This window comes from Macaca fascicularis, chromosome 2 (assembly GCF_037993035.2).
Source record: "Macaca fascicularis isolate 582-1 chromosome 2, T2T-MFA8v1.1".
In the NCBI taxonomy this organism is placed as follows: domain Eukaryota; kingdom Metazoa; phylum Chordata; class Mammalia; order Primates; family Cercopithecidae; genus Macaca; species Macaca fascicularis.
The window spans coordinates 159,826,378-159,843,504 of record NC_088376.1 but is presented as its reverse complement, the minus strand read 5'-3'; the positions used below and the strand labels follow the sequence as shown (position 1 = coordinate 159,843,504).

Below are 17,127 nucleotides of genomic sequence, written 5' to 3'. Positions count from 1 at the left end.
TCTACAGGTCCTCCCACACCCACTTCCCCAACTGAGACCTGTGTTCCCTGAGGCAGTGTGGCCCCATAGCCCTGAGGTCCCTCTGCTCTCCCACATGAGCAGGTGCTGGATCCGGTCAACCCAGTGGGAGGCCCCCATCTGCCCTCAGGGCCTCCACCAGAGCTAGGAGAATGAGGAAGGGAGGGAAGGATGGGGGCTGGAACACAGCTCATCACTCTTAAGGATGGTAGAGTGACTGGAAGTTTCCTTTGTAGCACTCCTCAGGAAATAGCCCACAAAGACTCCCTCCAGGGCAGCTCTGTCCCTCGTAGAGTTCCCTCCCTCTCCTCTTCTTCCCCTGACCCTTATCCCCCCACTTCCTCCTCCTCCTCCTCAACACAGCAGCCTGGGGCCACCCTGTACCTCCCAGGCATAAGTAGGAATGGCAGAGCCATATCCCAAGGTGAACTGCCTGTTTGGGAAGGGCTAATGTCCTATTATTCCAATGCCCTTGGCCACATCCTGCACTCTGCCTGCCTTTGGAATGACCAGGTGAAAAACAATATAACATCTACCTTAGAAAGCTGCAGTAAGGATGAAATCTAACAGGACACATAAAGGACATAAAATAAAGGCTCAACAATGGCAGCTCTTAGATTAATCACCATCACATCCATTCTTTTTTGTTTTGTTTTGAGGTAGAATCATGCTCACTCTGTCGCCCATTGCATGATTGCAGTGGTGCAATCATAGCTCACTGCAGCCTTTAACTCCTGAGCTCAAGCGATTCTCCCACCTCAGCCTCTCAAGTAGCTAGGACTACAGGCATGTACCACCTTGCCTGGCTAACTTTTTCATTTTTTGTAGAGATGTAGTCTCACTATGTTGCCCAGGCTGGTCTCAATCTCCTGACCTCAACTGATCCTTCTGCCTGGGCCTCCCAAAGTGCTGGGATTACAGACGTGAGCCACCTCACCCCATTCTTATTCAAACAATTTAAATAGCTATCACCTACTGGATACAGCCTGAATTCCTTAGCACTAGCCATTCCAGCACCCACTCATCTCCAAACCAGCAGCTACACCAAATCACTCAGGTTTGTCAAATATGCCCTCTACTACCAAGCCTAACCTGTTCCCTCCATGAGCTTCCTGTTTCAGTTTGCCAGAAAGCTCTTCCTCCTTGCCCTGTGCCTCCACTAACCTCTTCCATTGCAGTTTCCCTGGGCCTCCTGGAATCAACAGTCAAGGGCGTACTAGTGCCTGCTTCAAGGAGAGCCTGCCATCCACCACGGGGGTCCACTCACAGAGGGTTGAGCATGTATAAGAGCAAAACAAATGTCTGGCAAGTGGACTGGATTCCCTCCAGTTCAGAAGAGAAACCAGAGCTTCAAATAAGCAGGGAGCAGACCCCTGCCAGGCCTCACCCATCACTGACCAAGGAGTCAGATCGCCAGGCTGGGGGCCTGTCCTCGACGCCTAGGGGAGGTGACACTCATAGTGCCCAGCCTGAGACAGAAACTCCTGAGACAACAGATGCTGACTCAGCCTGAGCGGACAAAGGACAAAGGCCTAAGCCTGGCCCAGGATCCCAGTGCCTACCTTTCTCCTTCCCCTGCCTGTTACACCCAGCCAGCAACATGTTTTAAGTCCAAGCTCCCACAGAGTACCAGGCCCAGCACCCCCAGTTCATCCCCAGGACTCATTCCAGAGGCAAAGCAGGGTGGGGCAAGAGTTGCTCCTGTCCTCACAGCCTGGTGACCAGGGTGGCCCTGGGACCAAAGCCTCTGGGCTCACAGCTTAACCTAATGGGACACCTGAGCTGACATGTCAATACAGGTGAGCAGGCCCATGTGGGGCTCTCCACTGTTGACAGCACAACAGAGTCCCAGGTGGACGCACTGCAGCCCTGTCACCCATCCCCCACCCCCACACAGCCCAGTGTCCATCCCTGCAGCCTGTGGGCCCAGGTACCAAGCCTACCCACACGCAACTCCCTACCTTTGGAACATGCCCTCTCCCCAGAGAGGCATCAGAACTTCCCCACCCTAGGCTCTGCCAGCATCCAGGAGCTCAGGGTGCTTGCCCTCTCCTTTCTAGAAGGTGCCAACAAGCCCCCACTCATAAAACCTTCCTCCACATAGGGGAGGATGGGAAGAGACAGCAGGAGGGAACGAAGCTAGACCTCGAGGCTTCCTGACTACATGGGGCACGCTGTGGCAGGAAAGAGGACACTTTGCCTCATAGGCCTCTCTGGCCATGGCCTGGGGGCCCTTATTTGAAGCTCTGGCCCAGCACCCCCAGTCCTACTGCAGATTCCTGCCACTAGGCTGCCCTTAGAGAAGGTATTCACCTCACCGGGAGACAGGGTGTGGTGGGAGAAGTAAGAACAGACAGTAACAGAGAAAGGACCCAATAGGACGTCCCTGTGGGCTCTCCCCCAACTCTGAATAGACGCCAGACAGTGCAACCACCGTGTCCTCCAAAAGCCCGGAAACCTTGTACGCTGGGGTTCCCAAAGGGGCCAGGGCCGCAGGGATGGTTTGGGGGTGAGATTTCAAGCGTATGGAGACAGCAGTTACAGCACTGACAGCCACTGTGTTGTGGTGGCAGAGAGAGCTCGGAGAAGCTAAGAGCAAAAACCTTGGAGGAAGATGTGCTGGGGAGCTGGGAGTCGGGCTTAATGGGGGTCTGGTGCAGAAGGAACCTGAGCCCCCATTGACGGTCATCTGGTCATGTGGAAGGCTCTGGGATCCAACTCACCCAATCCCTCATTTCCTATCTCTGTTCTTCAGCTTTACCACAAAAAGACATCTGCAGAACTAGAAACATCTGGATCCTTCCTCAGGCTAAAAACAAAACAAACAAACAAACAACGACCAAAAAAAAAAAAAAAAAGGGCAGTCATGGTTATGTGCTTCGTTCAATGATTGCCCTAAATAGCCCTGTCCAGGAACGTGCCTGTCAGAACAGCTGGTGACCGCGTCCCTCTCCCGGCACAGACGCCCAGCACAGCCTGATAGGGCAGGCGGCACAGGCCAGCATGCGCTGTCTCCTGGTTAAATCCACATCTCTAAGAAGTCACGGAGCCCCTGGAGACGCCCTCACCGTCCTCAGCAGACACAGGCTTCATGACGCCGGCTCCTCCAGGACGGGACCAGCCTCACTCCCCTGTTCTGTTTTCCCATTTTCATCTTGGAAACTGCCAGTTCGTGGGAGAGGAATCGCAGCCCATCTCCCAGCAGATGGGCCAAGCCAAGGACCAGACTGTTTTCTTAAGCAGTGACCTTTCGGAAGGCAGGAGCTGAGCGTGCCTAAAACACGGAACACGGAACATTTCCCTAATCTAAAGCACGCAGGAGCACTTCCCGTCCCCGACCAGAGAGATGGCTGAGCCATGAGCTCAGGCCCCTGGGTGGGCTGGGCCCAAGGAAGGGTGGTTGATTTCTGGGAGGCCTCTGATCTCAGCCTGAGCAGGGAGGGAGATGCCCCCTCCCAGACAGAATTTCCACAGTGGAGTCATAGAAAGCCGGGCTTGCAGAGGGTCTCCCCTCAGAAACCTGAAGCCTGTGTTGAGAGGCCAGGTCAGGGGTGGATTCTGTATCCAGAGCTGCACAGGATCCCAGCAAACAAATCCCAGAGCCGTGAGCCTCTCACCAGAGGGAGCAACCGATTAACAGCCTTTGGAAACAGGACAGCAGGCCCATTCAAGTCACTCTGCTTGGCCTGCTGTCAGTCTAACGTAAATCCCTCAGGCTGCAGCTTGAGGCCCTCTTGCTCTTCCTCAGTGAGGGCAGGGAAAGCAGTTCACCTGCCTTTGCTTTGTTCTACAAGCCTAACCATGTTGGGTGCGAGAGACATGAAACCCAGTGTCTGTCCTCGAAGGAGCAAATGGTAGCAGAGAGCGGGGGAGACAAAGGGGTGCTGCAGAACGGACAGAGTGAGGCCCAGGAGCTGCACCCCAGCCCAGCTGCAAACTGTGTGATCCTGTGTGTTCAGCCTCACTCTCGGATGGGACGATGCAGAAAGAGTTTGGGGAGATGACTGTGAAGCTCCCTGCCAGTCCTGATTCAGATAAAACTCAGAAGGGAGGAGGGAAAGAGGCGAAGAAGGTGGTCTGGACAGTACATCTTGGGCTAAAGGCATATAAACTGCCCGGCATCTGCCTGGGATGGATCAATGAAGAATAACTTTGGGGGACACCAAACTTCAAAGACCTGCCATCACTCCTCAGTCCACCCCACTCTTCTCTGCTCCCAAGTGGATAACCGCAGCACGGCCCTCCTGCCGGCCCCTCTACACTGATCTCACCTACTAGCTTGTCCCACACCCACGCCCCACCTGCACACTTACTGTGCAACTCTGTGGGACCCTTTATCCTCTCGAAGCCTTTTTTTCTAAACTGTAAAATGGGGATGATAATAGTTCCCACTTCCCTGACACTCCAACGAGCTAACATATGGCAAATGTTCCTCAGAAACCATATGGATGTTCTTTCAGCCAATGATTTCTTGTGTCCAGGACTAAACACCAGGGGATGAGGAGCTCCAACTCAGGGGAGAGAAAGCAGCATTTCTGAGGACCACTTCTGAGCTAGGGCTTGACCTGATGGCTTTTTTTTTTTTTTCCCGAGACAAAGTCTGGCTCTGTTGCCCAGGCTGGAGTGCAGTGGCATGATCTTGGTTCACTGTAACCTCTGCCTACTGGGTTCAAGCAATTCTCCTGCCTCAGCCTCCCAAGTAGCTGGGATTACAGGCACGCACCACCACGCCCAGCTAATTTTTGTATTTTTAGTAGAGATGGGGTTTCACCACATTGCCCATGCTGGTCTCTAACACTTGACCTCAAGTGATCCGCTCACCTCAGCCTGCCAAAGTGCTTGGGACTATAGGCACAAGCCACCATGCCCGGCCCTGATGGCTCATCTTTAAAGCAACCCTCCCGAGGGTCTACAGATGAGGAAACTGGGGCCCTGAGGGGCTAAGTAACCTGCCCAAGGTTGCACAGGTAGTCACAGCCAGAAGCAGGATTTGAACGTAAGGCGGACTCCAAAGCTTCCCACTGCGGCCCCTTGGGTCCCTAGAGAGAAGATCCTTGGGGTGAGCTAAAGCAGAGCCCGCGACCACCCCTCATCACCAGGGAGAGGATCCATGGGTTCTCCCACAGCCCCCACTGGTCCTCGGGTCTGATAGGAACTGTTTATTCTAGACTCGTATTTTCTGTAAGCACAGCTTAGGTTGCCAAGGGAGGGAGAGAAATGCATTTGTTAGAGAGGAATGGGATGGAATCATAAAACTTCCTTTGGCTCAGCTGGGGACCAGGGGACAGGGTGGAACCCTCCACCATGCCTGGACAGAGGGTTATCCAGCCTCTCCCCCAGCTCCATGGTATACTAGTACCACCTCCACGCCAGAGCCAGAGCGAGCCTGCCAAGTGTCAGTGTGCCTGTGGTCTCGGCCAGTCAGATCACTTCTCACCAGAGCCCTGGGGAGGGCTTCATGGCACAAAAGAAAATGACCCAGATTCTTTCTGAGCTTGTCCTCCCAGGGGTGATGGCAGCCCCTGGGAGAACTAATGAGCCTCTCTTCAGTGTCTGTGGGACCGTTTAGAAAGTGATTACTTTTCCTGAAACGAGAAAGGAGGTGGCACATCCCACAGCGCCCCTGTGGCCTCTGTGGCCTTGGGGAGGAGCTCCAACCACAGAGAATGCAGTTTAATTACAAAGCCCGGGCCTCCAGGTCTAATCTGGTGCTCCTTCTTACAACATTGTTTTCCTTTTTAAATTTTCCTTCATTTAACCCGAACACCATGCCCTTTGGGGGTCACTCACAGTGAGGAAACTGAGCGGCTTTAGTGGACCCAGGGTCACAGAGAGGCAAAGATCAAATTCAGGTAGATGGTTTTCAGAAATACATGCTAGGTATACAGGGGTAAATGGACATGATGGCTGGAATTTGCTTTAATATACTTCAGCAAGAAGAAAAAAAGAAAAAAGAGTAAGTGAAATCAATGCGGCAAAATCGTGACAACTGCTGGTTGAATGGTAGGTATATGGTAGTTCATTATTTTCTCTACTTTGAATGTTCCATACCAAAAAATCCAAGATAAAGGCTCCACCTAGGGTCAGGGGTTACAGTACAGGCCCCAGGTGAGGTGTCCAAGAACGGGGCAGGGCAAAGGAAAAGGAGAATCAGCAGAAAGGGACAGGTGGTGTGGGAGGCCTGGGTGGCCACGACACTGACCCTCCGAGGGGCCCATTCTCCTCAAGGACCTGTCTGAATGGACAGGTCACCTCTGCCGCAACAGCCCTCTTTCTGAGACTTCATTCCTCAGAACTTACTTCCAGATGCTTCCCCCAAAAGGGGCTAAAGGCAATAACCTCCTTCCCTGGGACATTTATAGCCAGAACATTTTGTCCCCTTGTCTTGGGGAAGACATCAGGCTGCTCAACAGTGGAACAGCCTGGACAACCTCCCAAAGGGCCTCCCTGTCCCTGATTTGATTAGAAGGGAGGCAGGAGGCTCTAAGGCACTGAGGGACCTGGAAGAAGTCTCTCACAGAAACTGGTGGAGACCTCAAGATTTTGAGCAAACTCCTACCCGATAGGGCTTTCATGCTGGGGACAAGGCACCCTGATAGAGGAAAATACCAACCCGTGGCTCTTATTATTCAGAAACTCTCTCTGCCACAAACTGAATTATGGCCCCCAAAGTTCCTCTGTTGAAGCCCTGTCCCCCAGTGTGAGTGTATTTGGAGATGGAGCCTTGAGGGAGGTAATTAGGCTTAAATGAGGTCATAAGACTGGGACTCTCATCTCATAGGAAAAAGAGTAGGCTCCAGAGATCTCTCTCTCCGTGAGAACACAGAGAAAAGACCCAGCGAAAGGCAGCCATCTGCAACCCAAAGAGAGAATCCTCATCCGACCCCAATCCTCTGGCACCTTGATCCTGACGTCCAGCCTCCAGAACTGTGAGAAAATACATTTCTGTTGTTTATGCCCCCAGTCTCTGGTAAATGTTACAGCAGCCTGAGCAGACGAATAGCTCCTTCCCCTGAGAGAGCTGAGAGCCAAAGGTGCATTGCAGTTCCATCTGTCCCCACAGCAGATCTGTCTAGCTCAAGAGCCCCTGACTTCTTGGCATCCCCCAAGGTACCAGGTTCTCCCCTACCCCACCCCCACCATGTGATCCAGGGCAGGAGGCATGAAAAGGCCACAGGTGGCTCTGCTTCTTCAGGAAGTCAGTGAGAGGCTCCCACGCTCTCTCCTCATTCCTCTTCCTGGGCTCCCTAATGGGGCAGTGAGGGAGATAACTGCCCGCTGGCCAGTGAGCCCTCCTCCCCTCACAAATCCTGGACAAACAGGTCCCCAGAGAGAACATTACCTTAAACCCTTGTTCCCAGAACTCTGTAACTGAACAGATATTTGCACAGGCTAGTCATTATCCTTCTCTCATTCAAGGACAAGTCCTTACTAAATGTCCACTTTGCTGAATGCTAGAGATGGATGTGTTGTTCCTGGCATTGAAGTGGCCAGAAATCTACAAATAAAGGAGGTAACAGGGAAAAGATATGGGCCACGGGACAGTATCTCAAGTCAGAAGACAGCAGGTCTAAATCCAATCCATTCAGATGGGTCTAAATCAGCCACGGAGTAGCCATGTGACCCTGGGTGGTCACCTCACCTCTCTGGGCCTCTATTTGTTCCTCTGAAAATGAGAGGGCTGGAGATGATGGTTATACTTCTTTCCAGCCCTGACATTCTAGAATTTTATGAAATAGAACTCAGAAAATGATATAAATGAAGGCTTGTAAGGTAAGATGGCCTGGGATGCCTACAATGTGCTGGAGGAAAATGCAGAGTGGGTGGCCTTCCAACAGAGCGAGACTCTAGACCAGCCATGGCTACCAACAATTCTGCAGGCAAGGAGACAGCCATTCACAGGAATCAGAGTGGGCTCACTTCCCTGGTGAAGCCAGCCAGTGCGCCCGTCAGCAGGTCTAAGTTACAGAGCACTCAGACCTCAGGAGCTGAGGCCCACACTGATCACTGGTTCCTGGAAAGGCCAGTGGCACATGTTCCCAAAAGATCCCACCTTACCACCTGGTCCATGTTCCCACCATCCCTGGCATGAGGGCTAATTTTACATGTGGACTTGACTAGGCTAAGGGATGCCCAGATAGTTGTAAAACATTATAACTGGGTGTATCTGCAAGGGTACATCCAGAAGAGATTAGCATTGGAATCAGCCGACTGAGTAAAGAAAATTGCTGCCTTAGTATATTTTGTGTTGCTATAACAGAATACCTGAGACTGGGTAATTTAGAAAGAAAAGAGGTATATTTAGCTCATGCTTCTGCAGGCTGAAAAGTTCAGGAAGCATGGCGCCAGCATCTGCTCCGCTTCTGCGGAAGGCTTTTCATGCTGTGTCACAACATGGCAAAGATCAAAGGGGAAGCAGATATGTGTGAAGGAACAAAACCTATGGGTGCCCTGGCTTTACAACAACTCACTCTCCCAGGAACGAATCCAGCCTCAGCAGAGTGAGAACTCACTCACTACCAGAAGAACAGCACCAAGTCATTCGTGAGGGATCTGCCCCCAAGACCCACACACCTTCCACTAGGCCCCACCTTCCAACACCACCACATTGGGGATCAAATTTCAACATGAGTTTCGGTGAAAACAAACTCAAACCACAGCAATCGCCCTCACCAAATTCAGGTGGGCGTTATCAAATCCACTGAAGGCTTGACTACTGAAGGCTTGAATAGAGCAAAAAGGTAGAGGAGGGGAGAATTCGCTCTCTTCTTGAACTGGGACATCCATCTTCCCTTGGCCTTGGACAGCAGGCTCCTGGTTCTCAGGCCTCTGACTTAGGCTGGGACTTACACCATTGTCTCTCCTGGGTTTCAGGCCTTCAGGCTTGGACTGAAACCACGTCACTGGCTTTTCTGGTCCTCCAGCTTACAGACAACAGCTCATGGGTCTTCTCAGCCTCTGTAACTGCATAAGCCAATCCCCCAGAGTGAATCTTTCTATGTCTATATAAATCCTAAGGGTTCTGTTTCTCTAGGGAACACTGATAGCGCACCCGGTACCCGAGAGAGCGCTGCATCCCCTCCCCTCATCATGATTCCAGGCCCTCCACGCATCTGAGGAGCACACAGTCAGGTGGCACTCAAGGCCCTCCCCTCCACGCGCCCCCACAGGCCAGGGAAGTGCCGTCCGCCCACCCACTTCTCTTTGAATGGCAGCAGTATTCCATCACTCTGGCTCATCTTCCACGCCTCCTCTTCCTCACTTGCCAAATCCTGTCACTTTTCCAACAGAAATGTCTCTCCCTTCACCATTTCCTTCCTACTCCCACCTCAGGCCCCATACCCACGTTGCCAGACTTGCATCAGCCTCCTCAATCCTGTAAATGCTCCCTGTCCAACCGACCCTTCTAAAGTACAGACTGCACCGTGCACTCCTGCCCGCAGACCTCAGTGGATCCCCTTTTACACCTCGGTTCTATAGATACTCCTCGCCCCAGCATGTGAGGGCAGCCATGATGTGTCACATTCAGCCTCAACTCCTGCCTGCTCCAGGGAGGACCCTGTGCTTGGGTCACCAGGGAAGACTCTATGTACCCGGACATACGTGGCACATTGCAGCTTCCAAACCTTTGTTTCCGCTCCCCCTGCCAGCAAGGCTTTTGCTGCGGGGCCCCTCTCAAAAGTGACCTCCTTCATGAAGCCTTCCCTGGGCTCTCCCCCATCCAGCCCTCCCCAGCTGCTGCTCAGCTCCCCTTCTCCTCTGAGTCGCTCTTCCCACTCCGACTGTCACCTTGCACTTCCCCCGTGCTCATTTCATTCTACCTTGTATTGAGTTATTCGCGCAGTTGTTGTAGATGCCCCCCACACCTCCACCCAGCACAAATGATGAGCTCCCTGTGGGTGAAGCCTGCACCATCCTCATCATTGTATCCCTAGGCTATGCATACAGAGATGCTCAAGACATATCTGTTTCCTCAAATGAAACTGAACAAACCGTTCTTTAGAGGGAGCAGGCGGGGCAGGCTGCCAAGGTGTGCTGCAAAGGGCCTTGGCACTGGCTGCTATATCAGGAGCTGGCATCACCCACCCTGGAGACAGGTCTCCTCTGTCCAGCACAGCTTGGTTGTAAGTTTATGAGTCATGGTCACGAGGCCACAGCAGCTTAATGAAGGACATTTTCTATCCACACTCACATGCATGCACAGACACACAGATACACCCTAGACAGGCAGATCATTTCCCGCTTAGAGATCACAGTTAAGGCTCCAGGAGATGGCAAGAAGGGCAGAGATGTTCAGGCCAAAACCCTGCTTTGGCTTGTCCTCGCAGAGATTTGTTACCTCCCTTCTCCTTTTCCTCCTGCCTGGAGCAGGGATGAGGCAGGAAGTGGGTTAAGAAAGAGATGAGGGGCAGGAAGGTAGGGTGGGAGGTGAAGGGTGAGTGATCTGTGCCCCAGGCCTTACAGATGGCCCCATCTCCATTCTCCTACACGGTCAAGAGCCTGGACCATCTGAGACAGATGCCAGAGGCTTGAGGCCAGCCAAAGCCTTGCCACCCTGGCCTGCTCAGTTCTGACACTGTTTGTCCCTGGGGGTGGCAAGCAGCTCAGGGCAGCAGTGAGGGGCAGTGGCCCACACCATACCTGCTTCAGATCCTGCACTAGTCTGCTAGGGCTACTGCAGCAAAATTCCACAACTCAGTGGCATAAACAACGGAAATCTATTGTCTCACAGTTCTGGGGGCCAGAAGTCCAAAATCAAAATGTTGGCAGAGTTGGTTCCTTCTGAGGGCTGTTTCCCAAGAAGAAAAAAATCTGTTCCCTGCCTCTCTCCTGGCTTGTGGTAGCCTCAGGTGTTCCTTGGCTTGTAGATGGTGTTCTCTCCCTGTCTTCAGGTCGTCTTGCCTCTGTGTAAATTTGCATCTGTCCAAATTTCCCCTTTTTATAAGGACACCAGTCACGCTGGATTAGGGCCCACCCTGATGACCTCATCTTAACACTGTCATCTGCAAAGACCCTATTTTCATATAAGGTCGTAGGTACTGTGGGTTGGGATTTCAACATCTTTTTTGGGAGACAGTTTAACATATAACAGACCCCAAGGGTGAGAATCACTCCAAGTGCTTATTGTTCTGTTGAAAGAATGACTATAAAAGAGTAAATCCTTATAGGGCTGACCAGGTGCTACACACTATTACAAGCAGGTTTACCAGCACTGAGAAGTAGGTTACTTTTATTATCTCCACTTCCTACTGAGAAAGCTGAGACCCAGACAGGTTAGGTAACTTCCTCAAAGTTGTACAGTATATGAATGATAAACCCAGGATTCACACTCAGGTGGTCTTTAGCCACTACACTACAATAATCACATCATACTATGTTAGCACTTATGCCAGTTCTGGGCAGCACAGACATTATCTCATCATGACACCTAGTCCTAAATCTAGTACCTGGGTGTGGTCCACTATGACCATCAGATTGAGCCATGGAGAATTCTCACAGGGCAATTGCTCCCTGTACCCTGGCTCACATCGTCATCCAAGGGTGGGTGGTAGGCAATGACTGGGTGGGAGGAGTTCTGAGTGGGCAAGTAAAGAGTAAGGGGCATGGCGGACACAGAACAGATGGAGACCACCGCCTTCCTTTTTGAGAGCTCCCCCACTGGCCTCCCAGGCAGGCACAAGACCACATTATATCAAACCCACTGCTATGCCATAGTGGAAAGGATTTATTGATATGTCCTGTTGGCTTTTTATTCAATGGGGGAGGACTGTGGGAGAGTTGAGCATGAAAAGCCTGAAACTCACTCTCTTCAAGCGCCACAGCCATCCCTGGTGTGCTAACCACAGCCCTGGCCTGGAGCCAGCCCCTCAGCTCACGGCCTTCTCCGTAAATGTGTGTGGCTTGTTGGTGTGCTGTTGTTGTTACTGTCACTGTTGTAATAATCACATTACCCGGTGTTTCTCCCCTGGCCACTCCAGGGACAGCACAGACATTAGCTCATAATAATGCAGTCTTTACTGGGAATCAGAAAACTGTGCAGGCACTGGGACTGTCAGCTTCCTCCTGGGCAGAGGGGCCCTTGAAGGGTTCTGCTCAGCTCCTGATGCTGCCAGGCTTTCTATCCTTTCTCTCGGCAAAGTGGCACCAAAGCTGAGTCTAGATTTGGATGAGCAGTTAAAGCAGCCAGAAGCTAAAATGAACAAGATCATGAAAAAATGAGGGCAGGCACAGTGGCCAGAGGAGCTAGTCATTTAGCAGACATACCTCCTCTCGGGCTGCCCACGGAAGTCCCATAGGCAGGGAGGTAGGTTAGGGCGTTTTATACAGATTAGTACACAAATTCTCACAACAGCCCTGTGGAGTGGATATCAATAGCGCCAAGTGCTAAATGGGGACACTGAGGGTCAGATAGTTGCCATCGCTTCTCCAAGGCTCTTGTATACAGGTAGGTGGCAGAGCTGGGTTTCAAACGCAGAGCCGCCTAACTGGAATGCCCCAGCACCTACCATTAAACCACACAGCCACTGAGTCACAACTGCAGGGCAGAGGCAGTGAGCTCAGCTCATGTCTGGTGGCAGGGGGCGCTGTGACTCCCCTCCTCAACCCCAACCAGAATGCCCAGCTGTAAGGACTCGCCTCCTCCTAGACCATGGCATAATGGCTCCAGGCTGGGCCCATCAGCAGCAGGCTTGGTCTCTCTTCTCATCACGCCTTTACAGGCCATAAGGCTCCAAAAGAATCCAAGGCCTGTGGCCATTCCAGGGGAGGGGGCGAGCATGCCAATTAATGAGATGGTCCTTTCTCAAGTAAGGGAGATACAGACACAGACATAGCACCCGATAGGAGCCCAGGACTTTTTGTACAGCAGTATCTGGACACACGGTGCAGAAACTTCCCTGTTTCCCTCCTGGGGAGGAGTGTCAGGGCTGACTTCACAGACAGGAGAGACTCCCCAGCACCTTGCAGTGAGAGGACAGACCAGTTACTGGGACCACCCTGGCCCCAGGCTCAGGAGTGGGTCAGACAAGGCAGCAGCCCAAGAGGACACAGGAGGTCTGGCCTCAGTCTTGAGTCCAAGAGGCACCAGCTCAGCCCTCCCTGATTGCCGGTCCATCCCACACTCACATCCACCTCTTCCTTACTCACGCCCATGCTGGGCACGAGCCCAAGCTAGGTACAAGCTCCACTGGCTATCAGGCTTGTGGAATCCTGACCCCAGCTATAAAACCCATCCCCGCCCCACCCCTTCGGAGAAGGGGAAGCAGAGGGAAACCACTGACTAAGGGGATGTGATTCTGTGCCGTGGGAGGTGGGAAGTTTCTCTCTTTCCCGCATCCCCAGCTACAGCCTTGAGGCCTCCACATCCCACAGCCTCCTTCCCAGATCTTCAGGCGCCTAGGACTGGGCACCTTCTGCATCCCACAGCTAGAAACTGGGTCCTGATGGGAGAGAAGAGGGGATGCAATGCCATCCTCAGGGGGCTCTCAGACTAAGGAGCAGTACCCGTTTCTGTCCTCAGAGTTCCCAATCTGCTGGGGACAGACAAGCCCCTGCCCTCAAGAGCTCCCTGACACCATTTTAAGAAGACCTGTCACCAAGCCCCAAGGCAGAAGGGCCCCAGAGGACAGGGCCCGGCAGCTGACAGTCCCTCTGCAGTAAGAATCCAGTCCCAGGAGCACAGTGTCTTCCTGAGGCAGAGAAGGGTTCTCGGGTATGAGGAAAGAAGGGCAGGGGAGGGTGGCCAGCTCAGGGGGAGAGCATAAGGGGCCACCCCAGGACTCAGCCCTGACACAGCACCTGCTCAGGCCCTGGTGTCCTTGGAGTGGCAGGGAGCACCATTCCCATCTCTTCAACACACAGGCCAACGCCCTGAGAGAGGCCTCGGGCAGCCTATGGCAGAAGGTCCCGCTTTTCATCCTGTCCTCCCTGTGGTTCCATGCCGGCCTTTGAGTGTCCCAGTGCCGGGTGTGGAAGAAACATGGTGAGGCCACCATCCCAGAGCAGATGGCTGGGCCTGAGACAAGGAGACTGGAAGCCAGCATGAGGATTATCCCACGGTCACCCAAGCGTCTGCGCCGTGCACACGCACATGGGACTGTGGGGGCCAAGGGGTGGCCATTGGCCCTGAGATGGAATGGTGGGCGGGGCTGGGCACACGCTGCCCCTCCGCTCAGGCCTATGCCTTCCAATACTCTTTGATCTCAGATGCTGAGACAGACCCAAGCCTGCTCCTTTCACGAGCAGAGTCCAGGGCTGTCCTCACTAGGCTGGGAGCTCTCTGAAGGCAGGAGCCAAGTTTCCTTCCTCTAGAAAATGGGGGTTTGGTGGGGTCAGGCAGAGAAGCAGACCTTGGGGCCTCCCCAAGGGGAAGGCGAGCGCTCTCCTATATCCTAGCAGGGGGCGCTCAGAGGTCCCAGTTCCCCATGCCAATTTCCCTGGAAAGATGGTCCAGGCAGAATGCACAGTCCTCTCACATGAGCCCTTCCCAGGGCTGAACACCTCTGAGGGCTAGAACAAGCACAGCGAGGCCTTTGGGGCTGGGGGCGTTTCTGAGGAGGCAGCTGCCTCCTGCCACCCCAACAGCCCTTCCTCCAGTCTTACCCAGGATGACCGTCCTCCTGATGGCTTCTCCTTCTCCACCCCATGATCAGCCTGGCGAGTACACGCTGGCTTTTCTAACGGGTTCCAGGTTTGAAGTGTGTATGTGTGCATGTGTGTGTGTGCGTGTGTGTGTGTGTGCATGCGCATGTCAGTATGCCTGTGTGCCCATCTGTCCTGGGGAGCAATAATAGTTAATAAATAAGTGAATGGCAAAAATAGCCTCAAAGGAGCTGACAGGCAGAAGGCCAGAGAGGCCGGGCGTGGGGCCAGCACCCTGAAATGCCAAATGTTAATTTAGCCAAAAAGAAAAAAAGGTCCATTTCGAGACTGACTCCTTCAGCCAGGGTCAGGGTCTGTTGTGACTTCTGGTGCACTGGCGCAGCCCCTCCCCAAGCGTACTGAGTGCAGCCCAGGCGTGAGTGGCCCCTCTCAATGTTAGGGTAACTGAGCGCTGCAGAGAGGGGCCCATCCTGGTGCACACAAGGTGATGGATGGGCAGGAAGCTGGCAGACCGCTTGCCAGCAGTTCTCCAACCATCCACCCAGTTGGCCAGCCCTGTGTCCACAGGTCCAACCAGCCAGAGGAATGTTCTGGACATCATTACCACCTCACACCCCAGGCATGGGTCCTGCCTCACCTAGACACTCACTCGGGGGAAGGGGATCGGGCTCATTGTCTCTATTATCTCCAGCCTTCGCCATATCCCTCGGGTGTCACATTTGATGTCTCAGGCCTTTGCCATGCAAGGCCTTCTCTGCAACAGGCCTCACAGGCCCACAGCTCTCTCAGCACTGAGGCCTCTGGTGGTCTGTGGGTGGTATCATCGTGCTCCACTGCATGCGTGCATGTCTTATGAAGTTACAGAAGGAAGTACATCTGGAAGAAGCAGCTATATGGCTTTCCTCTCTGTCCCAGTGGCCCCAGCCCTTTCAAAACCATGCGCAGCTTATTGACCAGATCCTCTGGAGCAGTCCCCAGAAGGGATGCTGGTTACAGGGCTGACCTCGCCACAGCCTCCCTCAGCTGCAGCCGCCCCCAGATTCAGGAGGATCCCAGCCCACCCCCCAGTTCACACCACTCACCCCAGGGAGCTCTGGCCCCAGCTCACAAGCTGGTCTCAGTCAGGTTCTGGGGGCAGCCTGGCTCCTGGAAGGTCTGTGCCGGTCACTTGGTGGCCAACAGCCAGAATAAGGACAGGGCCAGGGGAGGGTAAAACCCATGATCCAGGACCTAGCTCTTCTTCCACTTCTTTTTGGAGGCAGTGCAGTTTTCTTCTCGCCTGTTTACTGCCATCCAAACATACAGGCAGTCCAGAGAAACACAAGCTCTCCTGGAATGTGTGGGAATTTAAAAGTACAAACCATCCACATCTGGGACAGACCCCGGGTCATTTATTGAGGGCTTTGTACAGTCCCTGTGCTAAGTGCTCTGCCTATATCATCACACGTAATGCTCCACACAACCCTCTGGGGAGCAGGCATCATGATATCCCATTTCATGGAGGAAAGCACTAAGGCCCAGAAAGGGCAGGGAGCTTGCCAAGGAGAAACACCCTGCAGCATGGGGGTGGACAGCAGTGAACAGGATGAAGTTCCTATGTGTAGGAGCTGACATTCTTTTTTTTTTTCTCTTTTCTTCCTTTTTTTTTTTTTTTTTTCAGAGTCTCACCCTGTCGCCCAGGCTGGAGTGCAGTGGCGTGATCTTGGCTCATTGCAACCGCCCCCTCCCAGGTTCCAGTAATTCCCCTGCCTCAGCCTCCTGAGCAGCTAGGACTACAGGGGTGCGCCACCAAGCCAGTCTAGTTTTTTTATTTTTAGTAGAGACAGGGTTTCACCATATTGGTGCAGACTGGTCTCAAACTCCTAGGAGACCTCAGGTGATCTGCCTGTTTTGGCCTCCCAAAGTGCTGGGATTATAGGCATGGCCACTGCGCCCAGCCAGAGCTGACATTCTAAAGAGGCTATGGATGGAAGGAGGGCAAGGAATAAACAGAAGAGTTAAGTATATACTTTGTCAGGCAGCCCCTGAGAAAGGAAGCTATATGGAGGTTGGCACAAGGAGCCTGTAGGAGTGCCAGGAGCTCTGCTGGGGCTTGGGGTGCCCTAGACACCAGGGTCCAAGGAATGAGGTCCTCAGAGGCACCCAGTGGGGACTGGCAAGAGTGTGGGCTCCCAGGTTTCAGAGGGAGGAGAAGCTAGGAGGTTGACTCTTCAGGTGCTTAACACCTGGATGAAGGCAGAGCCCTGGGAATTTGAGGGAAGGAGGCTGATATGGGATATTTCAAGCCCAGGAAGAGGAGGAAGGCCTTTGGGATCCATCCAAGTCCCCTGGGGGAAGAGGTGATATCTGGTTCCCCAGAGGCTGGAGAAGATCTCCTGATTGGGGGACATGAGGGACAAGTTTTAGCGCCATTGGTAACCAAGGTAGGAAGACACTAACAGATGCCCAGGGGCTCCCTGTGGCCCTAGCCCTCCAGCTCCCTTAGTGGGCCTCTTCCAGCCTCCCTGG

The 17,127-nt window shown here is 53.2% G+C and overlaps 1 protein-coding gene across 3 annotated transcripts in view; it reads right to left on the bottom strand.

Moving 5' to 3' along the window:
- Positions 1-17,127, bottom strand: part of ADCY5 (adenylate cyclase 5) — a 164,380-nt gene that overhangs the window by 125,359 nt on the left and 21,894 nt on the right. The window contains exon 1 of one of the 3 annotated variants that reach the window (XM_074033291.1): positions 3,087-3,247. The exons of the other annotated variants lie outside the window; for them this stretch is intronic. The gene's annotated coding sequence lies outside the window, so the exon portion shown is untranslated. Of the gene's footprint in view, positions 1-3,086; positions 3,248-17,127 lie in introns of those variants that run through there. 3 annotated transcript variants of the gene reach the window in all.